The sequence below is a fragment of the Protomyctophum parallelum genome (genome assembly GCF_964188405.1).
Source record: "Protomyctophum parallelum genome assembly, chromosome: 12".
NCBI classification, from domain to species: domain Eukaryota; kingdom Metazoa; phylum Chordata; class Actinopteri; order Myctophiformes; family Myctophidae; genus Protomyctophum; species Protomyctophum parallelum.
In genome coordinates this window covers 27,345,438-27,366,071 of record NC_139712.1, presented here as the reverse complement: position 1 = coordinate 27,366,071, position 20,634 = coordinate 27,345,438, and the positions used below count along the sequence as shown (strand labels likewise).

Here is a 20,634-nt window from a genome sequence, read left to right as displayed (position 1 = left end):
TTATTTGAATGATTTTAGTTAAAAATGTTAAAAACTGGTCCCTGGAACAAAACATTTTGACACGGGGGTCCACGGCCACATCATATCATATCATCATACTATAATTAACTCAATGTCTGAATGAATGTCTGTCTGAATGAATGTGTGTCAGAAACACTGCCGTAGCTCCTCACTGCCTGCACCAATCACTCCCACTTTTCACACAGGCATTGACCATAATAATATGGAGTTCTTAACGAAGCCCTTTTTTCAATTTCACAAATTATTGATTAATAATTAATTTATTAGTGCATTAAAATTACCCATCCACTTACATGGGAAAAATATCAAGTATTTTTCTCTCAGAAACCGTCAGAGCTACAGTCACAATAATTATTACAATTAATGTAATAAATAATTACATCAGTCGGCCTCATGGTGGCGCTATAACAGCCCACTTTACATTTGCAATTTTCGCCTTATAACTCTTGAACCGTGTGTCGTAAAATTCTACTTTCCCTGGATTCCCTGGGTCCCCATATAGGCCACGCCCATTTGCGTCAGGATAGATTTTCCGCCATTTTAAATATTCTTCCAAACACACTTTTTGCTCTTCCACCTACAGCTTTTGTGCAAATCTCGGTACACATGATCTCTGGAACTATCCCATGAAAACGCCACAGCCAGAATTGTCATAGTACGTGTGGCTGGAATCGGCATCCAAAGTTAGTGGTAGGGGCCTGTTTTACAAAAGAATTACACAAATCACCAACGGAATGTCCAATCCACCCCAAATGTCGTGGGTGGTTTAATCAACGGAGAGCCCAAAGCTATTCCATTTTTAGCCATAGGGGACGCCGCAAATGCGGAATTTTCAAACGTTTGTTGCAAAAACATGCTTTTGGGGAGATAAAGCGCTCGCTCCGGCGAGAATAGCTACAAGCTCACAACATCACAGGTTGCAAAAGCCTTGAGTTTTCTCAAGCTAGAGCTCAGAATTGTGCACATTTTGGACGCAAATGCACCTACAATTTCATCTGTGAGACTCACAAAATACATTTCGGAGTACCTGTGTGACATAGTTTCTGTGGTGCAAGTCAAACTAGGGGGCCTTTATACTTTTCAAATGTGGGTCTTTGGGCTAATTAGTGTAAATGTTGTGGTCCTTGCTCCCTACCATGCGTTTGTACGAATACTTTCACGTTATAGTGCTGTTTTTATTCATAAAAAAACCACACACACACATATATTATACAAGTTAAAATTAACGGCAATTAAACATATTTATGGGGGGGCAATATCTCACAACGGGTAAGGACTAGCACATATAATTTTGGGGGTCCTTGACATGAAAACGTTTGAGAACCACTGATATAGAAACATACGTTTTTCAGAAAACAGTTTGAGAGAAGACATTTGTAGAATCGGTCAATCAGAATTTGCGTCCTCACCTTCGTCCAAACACTCCAAGCTGGCCAGATCCTTATCAATGGCATCCAATAGTTTGTTAGGACAATGTTTGTGTTTAGACACACCCTCAAAGCTGGACATAGTTAGGGGCTAGCACCCCTCAAAACAAATACATGAGGGGAGGTGGGCACATAGGTTGGTGAACCAATAGGGAGCCGGTGTCTATAGTTCGAATCCGCCCCTGTATGCCTTGATAAGGGAGCGTTCTTTTGGGCTAATGTGAGACTTGCAGAATCATACAGGCAGGCAGACAGACAAGCAAGTACACACTATGTGGTGGGCGGGGCGGGGCTGTCAGCCGATGTTAAGTAGCAGTGAAATACATGTGACCGGATTACAAGAGCCTGATTGCCCACAAAAGGTACTTTTGAATAAATGTAATTGTTGGATTCTTCTGGAGCATGTCTGAAGGGGGAATAAATTAAATGAAATGAAAAAAATGTAAATCCTAGATGACATTTAGATATATAACATCGCTTTCGCACTGAATGCCTGACTGGCAGTTGAATGTTGTAAATGATGACAATGTGTGTCAGTCTGTATTGGAAGCGATGGACAGTTTTAACCCATTAAAACTGGGAAAGCATCCGTGTCATTTTTGATTTTCGTGTTGGCTAAGAATAGCCAATACCTGCAAAAAATAATGATAATAATCTTGAACTAAATCTTCAATATTAAAAGTGTTTGAACTATACTGATTTAGAAGGCACCCATAGAATCGGCCTTGGGTCGTAATGGGTTAATTTGAATTGAAAAGTAACCAGGGCCATGTAACTGACATTGAGTAATTTAGTCGTTTGCATTAACTAAGTGCAGTTGCAAAAAAGGTAATAGATTACATCCAGCAGCCTCTAGCCGGCCCCGCAGCAGTGTCAGCGCAGTCGGCTCGTTGAGAGTGGCGCTGCGGTTAGCGCTGTGCACCCCAGACTCTCCCCGCGGCTTGATTGGTGTGGCTTCATTAATATGGACTCCTCCGATTAGCGGTAATTAAAGAGTGAAATCACTCAGAGTGCTTGCCTCCGGTCCAGGACTGCAGGCAGTGGCTGGCTGTCAATTGAGATCGCGGTGGGACAGAACTGGCGTTTCCTGGCTGTCTGCCACTCTGCCGTCGCCACCCGCCATTCGTTCCTCAGTTGGAGAGAGTGACCCTAGAGGAGAGGGGGCGATGATGCCTGTGGCCATGGAGTTACCCGCTAAATAACCCCCAGCGCTGCACATGGCACACACGCCACTCCCCGTGGACACACGCCGGGGCCACAGTTGTCATGGTGACGACATGGGGGGAAATGTTTAACGGAGACATTGAGGAGAATTGATGTGGCCGTGGGCCATGTGCGTTTTAGGGGATATGACCCTTCAGCTTGCTGGCACACAGTCACTGTGTTGGCCAGAACGTTTGTCTCTCATCTTTTGAATTACTGACATATTTTATACTATCCAATCTATATCAGCTATTTTAAAAATGTTTGAAAGGTTGAAGGTGGTTAAGTCTGTGTGTGGGTTTGATAAATATTTAACAAGCATTAAAGGAGAATTCCAGACCATTATATCTTATTATTCAACAACCAGTGGTAGACCACCTGTACCACTCGTTATTGGATAATATAATAACAGATTAATAGTACACCTGAGTAATGGCTGCGCACAGGGCACCCCTCGTATTGTCACAATACGAGGCAGGAGGTTTTCGGACCCAAGTGCAGGACAGAAGCAGAGAGGCAAAGCAGTGGAAATGCAGAAGGTTTATTATTACCAAAATCCAAGATCAAACAGGAACACGAGGCAAACGAGAACGAGAAATACTCTGGCAGTTCACTAGGATCAAACACAAGTGATATACATACAACAATGATCTGACAAAGGAAATTAAAAACCAGGGGAGTATAAATACACAAAGACACAGGTGAACTCAACAGATAATCAACACAATGATTGGCTAAAAGACTAACAAGTCAAGGTGGAAGGAAACACTAGGTTAATCAGGGTACTGGTGAGACAACATAGGTAACATGAGCAACACAGGAAACACTAATTCAGACTGCAAAACAAAAGCACACAAGTGTAAAGTAAAACCAAAACCAAGAACAAGGAACACTAGAAAAACAACACATGTCACGGACCGTGACAGTATTTGTCTATAGCAGTGACCAAGGAGGATTTGGGGAACTTTTCTGTTGGACACAGGTGAAGAGAGGGGAGCTTTGGAACCCGGGTCGTCTCTCTGAGCTTCTCCACTGAACATTCCTCTTTGTCCCTGGGCTGTCAGTCTCAGTATCACAGACCCACAGCCCACCAACTCTCTCATGACTGTGGGATTCAATAATGAATGCTACCTCTGACTAGCTCTGTCATTCTGCAGCAGCCCACATATCCCTGCCTGCCTGCCGCCACTCATGTGTTTCAAAAATTAATTGCAATATTATCTCTCGGCAAGATAAAAAATAAAAAAGAAGAAAACTTTGGTGAGGACATAACAGTCTAAAGGTTGTGTGGATTCTATTCAAACAAAATAATTAAAACCACTGTGATTTTTTTTTCCTTCTGTCTGTGCTTGCTTTGCCTACAGACGTGTCAAATGAGATTTCAGTTGCCGTCTTGTCATTGTTATTTCTACATGCGTGCAATGTTGAAATGTGCATTTGTTTGTTTAGGGTGTGCACGTGTATTTCGAGTTTTCACTTATATAACCGTATATATATATATATCTCCAATGCCTGTGGAGTGGAGCTTCATTTCGGCCAGCTCAGATAACGGTGCAAACACCTCCACCGGTACGATGTTGATTTTGCATTAAATTGCCTTTTGCCACTTGGAATAATTTACGTTTGGGTGACATTATAGCTAGCATGAACATAGTCCTAGTATCACTATCAGACATTTCTCTAGTGTTTTTAGTTATAAAGTTAAATGATGCATGTTTTACGTGATAAAGTATCAAAGAAGAAAATCAGATGTACTGCCAAACTGGATACTTTTAGATTGTATGTCAGCAAGAAAGCTGACACGTCAAAATACGTTTTAGAAACACCTAAGGGATATTAGAAGATGTGTTTCAAGTCAAGATGACAAGCGTTGCATTTGCCTTGATGTTTACTGCTTTGAACCGCTTGGCTATATTGGCAGGTCTCCAGACATTTTTACACTGGTGGCAGTATAGTGCTGCCACTAAGTAGCACATGATTGAATTTGCTGTGGTGCCGCACAACTGTGTGATTGCATCTCCCCTTTTTTGAAGGTAGCCTATTATATAAAAGTCAAAGTAGGCCTATACCTGTATGTACAAAACATGTTTAAACAGTGATAAAGTGCAACCACTTTCAGGGCGGTCCGATTGATTCTAATCGTTCTCGAGCACTCCAGCATTCACATTGGCCGAGTACTCTTCAATTTAACTGTAATGGTACCTATCAGGGGGGCACTGTGGACGATGGGGCTTTGTGAGATGGAGAATGTCATGTGACAGATGAAGAGTCACTTACAGTCAGGGTTTAGAGCAGGGGTGTCAAACTGGTATATATATATATATATATATATATATATTATTATTTTTAATAGCTAAAATATAGGCTAATAAGTAAGGCTGTATGATATATCGAACATGTACCTTCATCAGAGTGGAGAATATAAGTATAAATCAAGTTGAGCAAAGCCACTCTTCTCTGCCCCTCTCTCTAACAGACACAGTTAACGATCGCTTGTTAAGTGCCTGCCAGACAGACAATCAGATGAAATGAAGGCAGGTGTAGAGTAGAGTGTAGACTAGTGAACTGAACATGTTCTCTTTATATCAAGTGCTTCATACCAGCCCCTTATGAAACTACTTCTCCCCAAATCCAAATGGATTTCATTTTCCATCCTGAATGGCAGTAACTAGCATACAATGAGAACTGAGAAGATCTCCACAAAGGTTTACTCATCAAAACTGATTATAAAACTGTAACCATCAAAGCATGCACTCAACATATAATGGTTATGTGACCATGGCATGTGCATAATATAAAATCTTATAAGTTGTATCTGATATTGATTAATATGGGGGTGGGTTCAATTAATCGATTATTAATCGGCAGAGCTGTCGACTATTGTCAACATATTCCCCAATTTCCACTGAGATTATGGGGTGAATGAATGTGGCCAGACCCATCTTCTCTTTCTGTCATAGTGACATTGTCCTGCATCAGATCATGTCCAAATCAGGTTCTCCAATCTCCAGTAGCCTCTTCAGTTTTTTGAAGATTTTTTGAGTGGTGCAACCACTCCCTTACGGAGCTATGTGTGTGGCTGGCTGGGTCTGAGCACTATGTGTGTGTGTGTGTGGCTGGCTGGCTGGGTCTGAGCATACATACTGTAGACAGATAGATAGATTATAGCAGTGACTGACTGAGACATTGAGCGTGCATGCGCAACTGGTTGTGGCCCCCATCAAGTGACCTTTTGACCAATGCGGCCCTCGCCCCAAGTTGAGTTTGACACCCCTGGTTTAGAGCGAATAATAAAGTTTGACCATGTTCCTGATGTGTTGTCTTGAGTTGTAATAATAATTGAATTCAAAGGGCTTTTTTGGGGTGAGAAAACATACGTTTACATTGCTTTTGTTTAGAAAGATAGGGGGCTCCAGGGGAAAAAAGACGCCCACCACCATGCACCCAAACTGTACAACATCCAGCTTACAGACAACTGTGCATATCCAGGAATAGGCACAAAGCCATAGAGTTATAATTATAAACTAGAGGGCAAACTGCCCCGCCCGCAGTTATTCATTTCAATGGAAGTTGCTCACTGGCATTTGAACGTTCTACTTTTTCTTGATTTGGGCACCAATATTTGGTGTGCTAACTCCATGAACGTGCCTGAATCGATTCATGAACAGGTGCTCTGTGTTAAACCCCGGCTCGTGCATGTATTCCGCCAGCCTGCAGTTCCAGCTTTGGCTAGTAGGGCAGGGCGGCTACACAGTTTCACCCGCTCTGGGGGCCTGCACAAAGCACCTGGAGGAGGGCATTCTGATGTCAGTACTATGGGGAGTTTGGGGGAGTCAGTACTATGCCTGGGTAATGGGTTTCATGACCATATAGGTATAAAAGGGCATACGAACATAATGCCTGTTCAAAGTTTGAACATTCAAGCTACAATTTACTATTAGGAAATGTAATGCTATAGCGCCGCCTTTGGCTGATCACAGTGTGATTCGGCTCAACGCAGAACGACCCCTCTACCATTAGCCGGAACTGCAAAAAGTGGCAGAACAATTTAAAAAATACAATACACCTACCGTTCCAAGTCAAGTGGTGGCAGGTGTGCCACCAATTCTTTTTATATTATTTGTCTGTGGCGCTGGACAAATCTACGGTTGCAAACGCTATCAAATTGGTGGCAGTCTGGAGCTTCTAATTGGCTTGTGCTGTTATCCAGACAAGAAAGGGGCCTATTTGAACAAGCTCATCTGGGGAGAAAGATTGAATGACATGGTCGACACCCACTTGGCTTTTACAATTTTACAATTTAGGCATTTAGCAGACTCTCTTAATCCAGAGCGACTTACATTTAAGCAAGAACAAAAGCATGGGAATACATCATATAAAAGCATTTATCATGAAACATGCGTAAGCTAAGAAAGTAACAGTGGAATATCTATATAATGAAACTATACATACACTATACATATAAACTATACATATTTACTACTATGCTATACATATGTACTATGGCGTGCTATGACTATATACAATACAATTATAGTGCTGTCTACATAACATGCAAGTCTGTGTCAAATGCTATCTAAGTCAACAGAAATGTACAATTTACAATTTAGCTTTGAATAGGTCCTGCCTCTGCAAAGGGATGAGCATGAGACACAGTAATTTGTTCCAAGGGAAACACAGAAATGGGTCTGTCTGTCTGTCTGTCTGTCTGTCTGTCTGTCTGTCTGTCTGTCTGTCTGTCTGTCTGTCTGTCTGTCTGTCTGTCTGTCTGTCTGTCTGTCTGTCTGTCTGTCTGTCTGTCTGTCTGTCTGTCTGTAAAAAGTGGAACAATACAATCATAATTCAATGCATGTATTGAAAGTCAGAATCTCCAATAAATCAATTTCTATGTACCGAGGTCACTCGATGCAGATGCAGGGACACACAATGATTAGTAGTCTTTTAGGTGGTTTAGGTTCACTTCCACAAACATTTCGGGTTTCAATTTGTTGTAAAAGGTTGTAAGTGAAGAATGCATCGCCTTACGATCTGTAGGGGCATCGGTTTTTGACCAAAGGGACGACCAAATCACAATGTATCAACGATCAACCCACGCAAGACAATCTCATTGTCTTCTGAAACAGTTTAGGGGGCAGCACAGTGCAGACAGCACTAATTAGGTGGGTTGTGAGTATTTCACTTTGAATATTTCAAATGAACCTGTAAATGACAACTCTCTTAATAGTTAATGTGGAAAACACAGAAATACTGGTACAAAAGTACGAATATACTTTTTTTGTTTAATATTTGTCTCTGCCTTCCAGTTAGAGTGTAATCCTTCCCAAATGGAAGCACAGTGACAGCCTTGCTCAGATATTATCATGAATAATTTATCACAGCCCCCATTTCAAAGAACCGAGCACAAACTGCAACTATCGAGGGTGTCGCGGATTGGATGGAAGTTAAGACTGCAGCGTTGGTACACATTGTTATTACTTAAATTAAAAGTGCAAGAACACTTTGGTAGAGATTTGGGGTCGTGTAGTTATCCTATTATAATTTAACAACAAAGGCGCTGGGCAAGAAATCTAAAATAATTTCTCCATTGACTAGAAATTGCTAATTTAAAATGTGTTCCTTATTGACTTACATTGTACGGCAAGACCACTCTGCAGGCTCTTTTGCAGCCTGTATGTCCACTTTGGGACATCCTGTAGTCTATACTAGTAGTATAGACTATAGGACTATAGGACTATAGGACTATAGTCCTATAGTTTTATTGAAAGTTCTGACAGAAAATGTGTGTTAAAGGGCCACTTTGCAACCAGATCTTATTTTAATGATGTTTGGGAGACAAGAAAAACTTTCCTAGGGTTTTCACATGGGTAATATGTGTTTTTAGATATTTTAGTATTTCAAGGTATCCATGGGCTCCATGATGTCACAGACACTGGGCTAACTTCCTTCCTGGAATACAATTCCCATAATGCTTTGGTCCACTGCTCCTCCTTGTGGACAGGGGGAGGGCTGTCTTACCTGGAACAACATGTTTTCAGATGGGGGTCGGCGGCCAATTACATACACTTTTGGGGGTCCTTGACATGGAACATATAACTGACATAGAAACATAGGTTTTTCCAGAAAACTGGCAGGATTTAGAAGGCATTTGTAGAATTTGTAAAATATTCCCACTTTCCAGGAGGAAAAGCTGGACTGAAAATATGAAAACGTCCTTGGGAACAGTCGATGTTTTGGAAGCATAAATCTATGGGACACACAATGGACAGGTGTGTTGCGCTTGGTGTGGGGTTAGTGATCACACAACCTATATTGTGTGTCCCATACATTGTGCTCCCTAAAGGCAGTTCTGATATGTTCAGTCCTGCCACTCATTCTGGGCTCCTCACCAGGGAGAATGTCGTCCAGCTCATGGAAAAAGTGGAGATATTTGACTAAATACATGTTTTCTGCCAGAACTTTAAAATGAATACGAAGTCCCCAAAACGACTCACCAAAACAACTCAAAATCTTAGGAATTAATTATTGTGTGAGTGCAGATGCAGTGCTACAAGTTTAACTGACAATGAGATCAGTATAGTAACCGTCCTATAAATTAGGACCAATTTATAGCTGTGTATTTTTAATACATGAAATGGATGTAAGATCACAAACATTCTAGGGCTATGAACTTGTAAACTGAGAATATTCATCTAATGCATGCACGCACGCACACACCTGCGAGTGCGCACATGCACATACTGTAGTCTGCACAGAGTTCAGCAGTGTAAAGGCAATTAGTGTAATCTGATGTCATAATAGTGTGCCTACAGTATGTGGTCCATGTATGGACAGCTCAGCAGACTGAGTTCTAATCAGTATCCGTGCTCTGTGCTACGTGCATGCGCTCTGCGCTGCCTCCCCGCACTCCCTGCCCTTATCTACTGTTTGCTCAAATATATTACATGGCCTGATTTCGCTTCAACTCGGCCTCCACTGTCGAGCTATAATATGTATTGTACACACAGTGTGCACTCACTCACGCACGCACGCACGCTCTCATGCACGCACACACGTCGTGCATGTGATGGGACTCACCTTCGTGCATGTACAGTATGAACCGGCATATGCAATTATGGGGAAACTCTGGAATCTGAATCATCTTTATTGTCACATCACAGGTTTACAGGCGTAAGACAGTGGGTGGAATTAGTTTTTGTGCAAGCTCCATCATTTTGTCTGTTTCCAGAAAAGAGCCGGTGCAAGCCCATAGATGTAAGCAAACGAATAATCAGGCAAAATACACATGTACAGTAGTGCAATAGATATTGTAACCTTGCATTCTTTGCTCAACCGCTTTTTGCACACAAGTGAACACATCACTGGATGTCTGTACACTGCTATCTCAGGTAGTGTGTAGGCTACTTGATCCTGACATTTGTTTAACATTCCCCTATTCTCTCTCTCCCTGCGACTATGTGGAGTGCCATAATGCCTCCTTCCGTCCCTGTTTAAACACGCTCTCTCTCTGCCTTTCCATCATTTTTCCATTAGAAATGTGAATTGTGTCACGGAGACAAACATTGGGCCAGCAGAGGAGGCGTAGATAACGTCGCTGTCGGGTGGAAACCTCTTGTGTAAAAACTGTTGTTTTTCAGGAAATGGGGAGGAAAATATCCTGTGTTCCAAATGGATCCAATGTACAGTAGTCACTCGCACAGCTCTTGTTAATACTTTTCATTGCTTCAATTCGTTTGAAATTAAAAGACGTAACGACATTCACGTTCACTTTCGGAATGTTCTAAAATAGCAAAAGTAGCAGTTCTACATGCTGACAATGTGTGAGCAATGATTTGGTATAGATCGTCTATTTACGCTAATTTTGCATGACACTACGACAAAGCAGCGATTCATTTATCAAATTTAAATAATAATAATAAAAAAGACATAAAAGGTTTCTGCCCGACAGCAAACGATGAGCCTGAGTGCGTTTCAGGCTTTTTGAACAGCACAGCTGCTTCTCAACTCAGATGAACTCCTGGAGAGAATACAGACGAAACTCTAGCATATAGTTATCACCCAGCCTGTCACTCGGCGTGACCGCCACCAGGGTGAATTTGGGTCTTATATATATTCAACGGGTGACTGCAATTTCGCCCAGAGTGTTACAGTACGGGCTCACTGGGATTGAAACTATGGCCGTCACAACTCCCCAGTGGGATAGCCATTAGTGCGGGGCCTTGCTGCGGGATGTGACATGACTCGTGAAATCATACCGCACCCCGTGTAATGGTCGAAAGGTGTGGAAAATGTGCTCCGTCCGTTGCACAGGGGTCCTAGCGGAACCAAACAACAAGTGTCAAAAGTGAGGCTTTTCTCCCTCTCCGGAACAGATATAGATCAAATCAAATCAAATCAATTTTATTTGTATAGCGCATTTAAAAACGACTCTCATCGTACCAAAGTGCTTCACAGGTCAAAGAAAACAATACAATACAGTGCAATACAATACATCAGTGAAACAATAAAATAAATAAAATAAAAAATAGAAGAAAAAAGAGAGAGAGAGCGGTTAAAAGGCAGTACGGAAAACGTATCCTATGTATAAAGTGCAAGAGTAAAATTAGGGGGACTGGAAGGCTTGAGAATAGAGGAACGTTTTGAGCCTAGACTTAAAACTCAGTGGAGGGGGCAGATCTAACATTGAGTGGGATGCTGTTCCAAATTTTGGGGGCTGCGACAGCAAAGGCTCGGTCGCCCCTGAGCCTCTTCCTTGTCGCTGGGACATTTAGGAGTCGTCTGTCTGCTGACCTGAGGGTCCTGATGGAGGAGGAATATGAGAGGAGGTCAGAGATGTAGGAGGGGGCCAGTCCGTTTAGTGCTTTGTATGTGAAGAGAAGGGTTTTGAATTGGATTCTGAACCGGACCGGCAACCAGTGGAGAGAGGCAAGGAAAGGGCTGATTATGGTCTCGTCTCCTGGTGCCAGTCAGGAGTCTGGCAGCCGCATTTTGCACCATTTGGAGACGGGATAGGGATGACTGGGAGATTCCGGTGTAGAGGGAGTTGCAGTAATCTAAACGGGATGAAATGAGTGCATGGATGACAATTTCGAGGTCGTGTGTGGAGAGAAATGGCTTAATTTTGGTGATGGAGCGGAGGTGGAAGAAACTGGTTTTGACTATGGTGTTGATTTGTTTGTCGAATTTAAAGGCGGAGTCAAAGAGCACCCCGAGGTTTTTAGCGTGGGGTTTGACAAGGGGGGCGAGGTCGCCAAGGTCATTTTTTATTTGTGTGATGGAGTCAGGTGGACCAAATAGTACTATTTCAAATTTACTGTCATTTAATTGTAGGAAGTTTTGAGCCATCCAGCTTTTGATGTCGGAGAGGCATTTATTTAGGTTGTTTAGATAGTGGCTGATCCTTCTTAGCAGACATTTCCCCCTCTCCTGTTTCTCATCCATTGCCGTGTCAGAGTGGATACCCCATGCTTGGATGAGCGTGGATGTAGATAGGGCTGACAGGTGTGTGGCCAGCTTGTACCTCTTATAGGAGAGAACATGGGTTCCTTCCAGCTCACTGGAGAATAGGATAATGGGCATGGCCACTCAGTGGACTTGACGTGCAGACTGATTTCCTCAAGTTTAATGGGATATGCGGGGTCTATTATTTATTTTTGTGTGCCAAGGATCTAACCACTCAGCGTGTATCCGGCATGAAAAGCCCATCCGTGTGAGCGTTTCCCATTGTGTCCGTCCCTGTTCTGCCACTCCTGTACTGAAATTAATGAAATGTCCAAATGTGTATCTCTCAGATTGGTTGACTGGACCTCCCGTGTGTCTTCAGGCAGGCAAAATGCAGAAAGAAATGTTGAATCAATTGTAGAGTTGTTACGATACCAATACCAGTATACAGATATTGCCTAAAATGCTGGTATTGGTATTCAATAGACCAGTATGTCAGTCAATGCCAATCCTATTCCATTTATCACATGAGGATATGTCATTTACAGTCATCAATTATTTTGTATTTTTGAATGGTTCAGTTGATGTTGCACTACTGTTTTATTCTCTTACTGTACTATGGACCGATATGCAAGTTATGGGAATCGGAATTGGAATCGGAAAGGAACATAATTTATCGGTACATATATCTCTCAATTGAATTCACATTTTTTTGTTTGTTATAGTGCAGAAAGGATGAGGCAACAAAGTACTATGGCTTATAGGGCGGATACACATATTGTCATTGACGGACACACTGGAGCATATTTGAAGATCGAACTCGACAAAGGAAACAAATATCACTTATCAATAATCTCCATCTTGTATAGGTTATTGCTTTGGACTATGGTCAGTTGAAGTGTATTGTACTGTAGCGGACCCATGCAGACTGTATGAGGGGATGCTGGACGCTGCTTGAATGCAGGGTGGTGTCTGACATGGCCATGGACGGACCCGCGGTGGACATGGAGCAGCTTTATTTTTTTATTCTTTTTTTTTTGGCCCTTCACATTGCCAACTCCAGCTGTCACGCAGAGGGACAATAGGGAAGAGGAGGGGGTTCACCCTGAATAGGGAAAAAAATAAACTGGACAGCCCCCCCCCCCCCCCCTCGCCTCCCCAACAAACCCTTCCCAAGACTCGTCATCTGCATTTGACAGGACCCCCGTTCTCCTCTGTTCACCGCCCCCTCTTCTTTTTTCTTTCGTTCCTTTCTCTCCCCACTCTCTCCATAATCCCTTTATCTCTCTCTCTCTCTCTCTCTCTCTCTCTCTCTCTCTCTCTCTCTCTCTTTCCCTGCTACGTGCAGCTGTTGCGCTCCATAGGATCTTTTTTGGGGGGGTGGGGGGGGGGCCTGATTGCTAATTAGGATAGTGCCGCGAATATATATTATATAGCCTTGAAACTTATTTTAACCGTCTCTCTCTCTCTCTCTCTCTCTCTCTCTCTCTTTTTTTTTTTGGGGGGGGGGCTGGGTGGGGGGGGGGGGGGGGGGGGGGGAGCAGAGTTTCTTCAGGAACGAGATGCAAATTAAAAATAGGCATTTACAGTAACGTATAAAACACTGGAGGCTACAACTACCACACATCCAGCTTACAACTATTTATATAGTGCACACTCTTACTGTGATGGTAGCCTGTAGACAGGTGCCAGGTCATTTGTGGACCGATCTTGCTTTACCTATATACTGTATGATCCTAGACTGCTATTTCTATGTATTACCTCGTGTTTTCCTTGTTCACTGTATAAATCACTCTGGATTAAGAGTGTCTGCTAAATGCCTAAATTGGAATTGTAAAGCGTAGCCTACCATAATAATAATAATAATAGTGGTGCTATATAGCTTTTGGATGCTATAGGCTATACACTTTGAAGCATGGACTGTCCCATTCTGCTCACATAGCTGAATCCATGGGAGAGAGAGCAAGGGGAAGGCAAGAGCCTGAGAAAACAGCAATTCACACACCAAGCACAGAGACCCCTAGTAGCTCAACAAATGAGTGACTAGCCCTATGTCCATTCATATTGCCCCTCAGCCCGCAAGCCTATTAGCCAAGCATCCCTCCTCGAACATTCACTGTGGACAACATGTGGAGGCATCGCTATGGCAACCAGTGGATATGACATGTGCAACGGACGGGGAGCTCCTGAAACGGCTGAATATAAGGAGGGGCTCTCAGCCTTAAACTAAATGATTGCGGAGAAGAAAAAAAAAGAAGCTGCCTCCCCCCGCCATCCACCCCCATCTCTTTTCATTGGCACAGAGGCGCTGAAAGGACTCACATTAGTGGGCTCCTGCACATTCTTCCAAGGCTCGGAAAATCAGGCGGGCATATCCCACATTCTCCTCCTTTTTTTTTCCTCCTTTTTTATTCTCCCCGACTCTCTCTCTCTCTCTCTCTCTCTCTCTCTCCCTTTTTCTTCATCTCGGTGTTGAAGCCGCCGGTCTTTTGTTAGCGCGGGAGGCGCATGGGACCCTCGCAGGGGAACTTTTGGGGGAAAGGGAACGGCAGAGTGGGCGGCCAGGACGCACAGACGCTGCGTGGAGCTGCCGAGGGCGTTCAGTGGCTAACCACGCTCTCTGGAATACCAGATATATCTCTGCGTTTGCTGCAGAATGTGTGACCTGTGTTTCAGCATGGACTTGGGTAATTATCGGCGTATATGTATATGTTTCGGGCTATAGTTCATAATTATGCAATTTGAAATGCGGCAAATGCGTAAAAGGCGCAGCAGGAACCGGCGCAGTGTTTGAACTTAGTTTAATAGCAATGTTTGATCAATGATCATGTTCGAGATTTGCATTGAGATGATGGTTTTGTAAATATTAGTGTTTGGGGATGATATTGGCTCTGCGGTACTTTAGAATTGTTTCGTTACTCCATCCTATATCTGCGATACCACAGCAAAGCAGAAAATCTTATATGCTGCAAACTATGTGCACTGTCCAGGAAAGAAAATACATGGAGCTATTTGAAGTCAAAATGCTTTTTCCCTACTTTTCCTCAACTGAGAATTCATACTAAAACTTGCACAGTAGCTTTGGTTGCCTCGTGTCAGCTTTGTGACACCTGGCTGTCTGGCAGGGGACAAAGTTTCCGTTAGGGGATCATTCCCCTTGATGCTGCCTGAGAGTTGGACTGAAGGTTTACAGTACTTTATTGTATTTGTGTGCATAAAGATCTGTTTGGACATATCACATTTTATCGCTGAAAATATGTAAACATAATCATTGTTAAACAACGGAAACAATTATATATATATATATATATATATATATATACTGGTATATGTGTGTGTGTGTGTGTGTGTGTGTGTGTGTGTGTGTGTGTGTGTGTGTGTGTGTGTATGTATATATATATATATATATATATATATATATATATATATATATATAATTTGTATATATTGAACCATTCTATGGCACTGTTTCATTTCAAATAGTCAATGATTTACATTCGGTAGACAAATTAAAAATGTTTAGCAATGTGGGTTTTAGTATATGGAAATATTTATTGGAATTAATGATTGATATTTTCATTTATTTTGTACAATTATTTCCTTTTGGAAATATAAAATGTCTTGCACGTGGTATTACTCCATCTTTCGACAATTTGGAGAGAGTGTTATTTCAGATGTCTGTGAATATTCTCATTAGAATTTTTTACGATAGGCCTCTTTTTTTTTAACTTATGAACCCCAATTTGAAACTTGGGTGCTTTATTCTTTACGAAAATACAACAAATTGTTTATAATATCTAGTATACATTTGGTGCTGGATGTTGTTGGGCATTGGTGTGTTGGGCAGGCTTTTAGGCTTGCACTAGTCAGAGGTATTGTGATTTGACTCAATGGATAGCTGGCCGCCCCAGTGCCATCTCTCTGCGTGACCTTTCCGCTATCATTTGAATAATCCAGGACCGAAATCCATCTGCCCTTTGTCTTGTCTTGCAGATTGGCTAATCCAATAGACAGAAGGAAGATGAATAGGCTAGAGGAGGGACAGACAGAAAGGGGGGAAATCTGTTAGAGAGAGTGAGTGATAACTTAAATGAGTTGGTATCCCGAGCAGTGACGCGCACACGCATACACATGCATGGAAGCACATGCGCGTGCACAGTGCACACACACGCACACACACACACATGCACATGCACGCACACAGATGCACGCACACACTCACGTACGTACGCACGCACTCAACATGTGACTTGTGAGAATATTATTCTTAGTCAAGACTTTAAACGGAATATGGATCATTTGGATTTAATCAAATGTGTAGGCTTTTTTAAATTGACATTTACATGTTATTAAAAGGTATAATTTGTGTCACTCTTGGTCACTCAAGAAAATCATGTTACATTTAATGTATAAAACTATTATTTCCCACTTACATTTATAAGGTTAAAGGGGGATTTAAAAAAGTATTGCTTTATTTGTAATTAGTTAGTCAAACAATAAACACCTAAGCTAAAATTCCAGCTTTCTTTCTGAGCTGTTCTTTAGCGGTGTCTATATCTGTTGCAATTTTCACTTATGTATCAGTTGGTTATTTTCAACAACCACAAAAAAGAATCCAATGAACAAAACCTCTGTAGGCGTTAAAAAATTGTTCTCACTCTCTCCATCGACCCCCACCCCCCTCCCCTCTCTCTCTCTCTCTCTCTCTCTCTCTCTCTCTCTCTCTCTCTCTCTCTCTTTCCTTTTGCCTATATCACATTCTCTCTGCCTCCTTAAACCTCACCCGCACTCCCCATCCTCGTCTCTACGCTTTTGGTCTACCATCTTAAAATAAATCATAGACTATACCCACCTCACTTCACCTATGTATTTATGTATGTGTATATATATATATATATATATATATATATATATATATATATATATATATATATATATTCACATGATTTGTATCTCTTGGTTGATTTTGAGCAGTTTTTTGAATATCCGAGAATTAATATGAGAGGAAACATCGTGAGGTTAAGGAAAAGCTGGGAATATGATGGAGCATTTTTAATAGAATTTTGGATTCTACAGGCAACGCCATCATGGGTATATTGTGACTAAGGGTTGACATTTTTAGCCATAGCAAATGAGGAAAAAGAAAAAGATATTCAATGGTGTGACCTGGCTGGAGAAAGATAATGGCTCAGAGGCATTCATGTACAAATCCATGCATTCTCGCTATTATAAACCTAATGTTAGCACTTATTTTCAAAATGTCAGCTCAATACAGTATGTAACCATTAAATGGTTATTATGTTTTAGTCACAGACAGATAATAATGGAACACATAATTGGAACGAGGCTGTTTTTCTTTCTCTGCACTCAAATTTGAGACTCTTCAAGACACTCAGTCTTTTTCTTGTTGGTTGATTGATAGAGTTGTTCCGATACTGATATACAAGTATCGTAAAAGCTGCCGATACTACCAAAAATGCTGATATCGGTATCGGCAAGTAGCCTATGTGTCAGTCTATGGCTCTGAGTCTATGCCATTCTGATACCATGTAATTCATCACATGATGATGTCCTTTACAGTCATCAATTATTTTGTATTTGGAATGCTTCAGTTGATGTTGCAATATCGTTTTATACTCTTACTGTACTATTTACATTATTATTTTTGCTAACTTGTAGCTGCACTACATTTTTAGTACTTATTCCTATATCAGTGGTCCTCAAAGCATTTAATTGCAAGGACCCCCATAACTCTCATAGATACAGGCCTATAAGAGCCTGGGATGGGATTGCATGGCATGGCATGGCATGGCATGGCACCCAGATGACTGGAAGGTTATACCGACCTATTGTACCAGTGGTGGGGAAAAGTACGCACATTCTTTACTTAAGTAAAATTATCAATACTGCAGTGTATAGAAATACTCTGTTACAAGTAAAAGTCCGGAATTCAAAATGCACTTGAGTAAAATGACAAAAGTAATTGGCATAAAAATGTACTTAAAGGACCAAAAGTAGAAAGTGCTCATTATGCAGAATGTCCCGTAACATATGTTTTCAAATCTTTTGAAAATAGCAGATCTACATAATATAGCACAGCTTGTAGATCGGCGATTTTCAAATGGCCAAAATGTATATACAGTATAGGGCTGAATTGGTTAATGTATGTTATGTAATTATAATCACAATCTGCAAAGTTTTCAAAACATGTGGTGGAGTAAAAGTACAATATTTGGATCCGAGATGAAAAATACATAAAATTGGGAAATACTCAAGTAAAGTAGAAGTACCTCAAAATTGTACTTACGTAAATGTACTTGTTACTTTCCACCACTGATACCTACCCCCTTCAAAGTTTGGTCACATTTGTACCAAGAAGTGACGTTAGGCGGTTTGGGGAGTAAGAGTGATTATAAAGACCCACTACACATCAACAACATGACCACAACATTCACTATCACCAGCCTCAGGGTTATGAACTGAATTGTTATTGGTCTGAAATGAGGTGCTGGGGGGATGTAGTACTTGAACAGCTATCCTTCAACTAGGTTATTATTTTACCCTCAGTCTAAATGTCAAGGTGCTGCTATTTTTCTTGCCACTCACCGGATTCAATACACCCGTCCATGTTTGAATATTGCATGCAGGGAATTGGACAGAGCTACTGCCCCAATATTATTTGTTGGTGCTTGCCTTTTACACATCAATATTGGCATATTGACCAATAAGGTTATGGCAAATGTTTTTTTTCTTTCTTTCTTTCTTTCTTTCTTCGTCATATTGATTAAAGAATAACAGTAATAATGACAAATGATAATGATATGGAATAACAGCAGTATAGTAAGAAGACAAAACCAATATGTACATTGATCATACAATAGTCGTGTATCTCAGTACACATGAGGTGCTTGTAGGTGCTCTGTGTGCATGGCATACATATCTACAGTATTTACATGTATCTCTGGGTGTATGCATATTTACATTGTGTGCATCTGCTTTGATATCCAAAGTGTTATGTGTAATAGTGCGTGGTGTGTGTGTTGAAATACTTCTCTTTGGCTAATATGGCTAAAGACTTACTACTACCAGACAACACTCTAGGTTCTATTGCCAATGCTCAGTGACTGCACATGCTACAGCATTATTTCCAGCTCCGTACAGAAGTATTTAGAGACATTAGCCAGAATAAGAAACGTCAGTTTGAGGATGATTTCAAGACTCAAAGAGCCTGCAGTCAGTCGGTGTAACCATTTTCCACCTGTATCACAAACGGCAAACGTGAGGCTATGTCTATGCGTCTACATTTTCATATTGTCAATAAGGGGAAATCTTTAACAGTTGTTATCAGGTCATTCATAATTTTCACTTTATCGCATAATGCAAACCAAAGTTTGCATTAGTGTGTTTCTACAGGGAATAGTCTTACAGTATAATAATGGCCATGAGAGGACCAATTATTATTCAAAGTCCAATTACTTTTCCTACAGTCCTGTCATTAACATACAGTATGTCTTCCTTTTTTATGCTGGAGCTCACTAGAGGCTGCTCTCCTTTAAAGTGCCTTACCACCCACCAGTAGAGGAAGTGTTGGGCAGTCCCATAGTTTCAGTGTGAATACAGTGAAAAGGGCCCTTTCTAATCAACCGGTCGTGGACCACCTGTGTCTCTCTGTGCAGCCCTGCTATAGCCTTTAACCAAAGTGTCTTGCAGGCTGCATGGGGTCCTAATCCAGCCCACCTCAGCGACCAGAGGAGCTAATTAACCAGCAGCTTTTAGTGTCCCAACCTCCTGGAGACGCACAGTGGCAGACCACCCCAACCCCACCACTCCAAGACCCCCGCCTCCCCTTCCCACTCCTCCCCTCCCTGCCAGGACTAAATAGGGCTGTAAATATCTATAGTGGAACACACTGGACAGGGCAGCCTGCTAATGGGAGAATGGACTGAGTCTCTCTCTATACACAGTATACACAACCACCATTAGCACTGGCTAATGAGCAGGGCTGGGCTGGTCCGATTGGACCGCCGTCGACACAAATAGCACAGCGTTTCATTTAAAGGAAGTTATTGGCTATAAGGAAGATGGAGACAAATTCTGTGCTTTTTCAAATAACGGCAGCGATAACGCGTGAGTCATATTGTGATTGCGCAGCTGTGTTTCAGGAAAGTGGCTCATTTGCTGGGAAACGTTACCTGGCCTGCTAGTTTGGTTTCCTCACTCCAAGTCCCCAGATGTATAGTAGAAATACTAATAATAATAATTAGTAGAAATACACAGTTTGTCTCAAGGGTTATTTTAAAGTTAAATATATGATTTGGGGGAGTTGGGATTACAATTAGGAAATCATTCAGTTTGGGTTCAGGTTTATATAGGAATAGGCATTTAGAAGTTATAGGTTTAGGTGTGGCTATGGAGCTATGCCGGATTTATTCACAACATATGTGTGTTTGTGTGCTCTCGTGTGTGTGTCACATTTTGTTTGTCTCTCGTAGAGGTACATAGGACTATATAGGCGTAGAGCTATGACTGATTTATTCACAAAGCG

General features: G+C 41.6%; 1 protein-coding gene across 1 annotated transcript in view; it reads left to right on the top strand.

The window, feature by feature from the left end:
- Positions 1-20,634, top strand: part of ptprn2 (protein tyrosine phosphatase receptor type N2) — a gene marked incomplete at its 5' end in the record, with an annotated part of 201,475 nt that overhangs the window by 142,013 nt on the left and 38,828 nt on the right. The gene's annotated exons all lie outside the window — the stretch shown is intronic.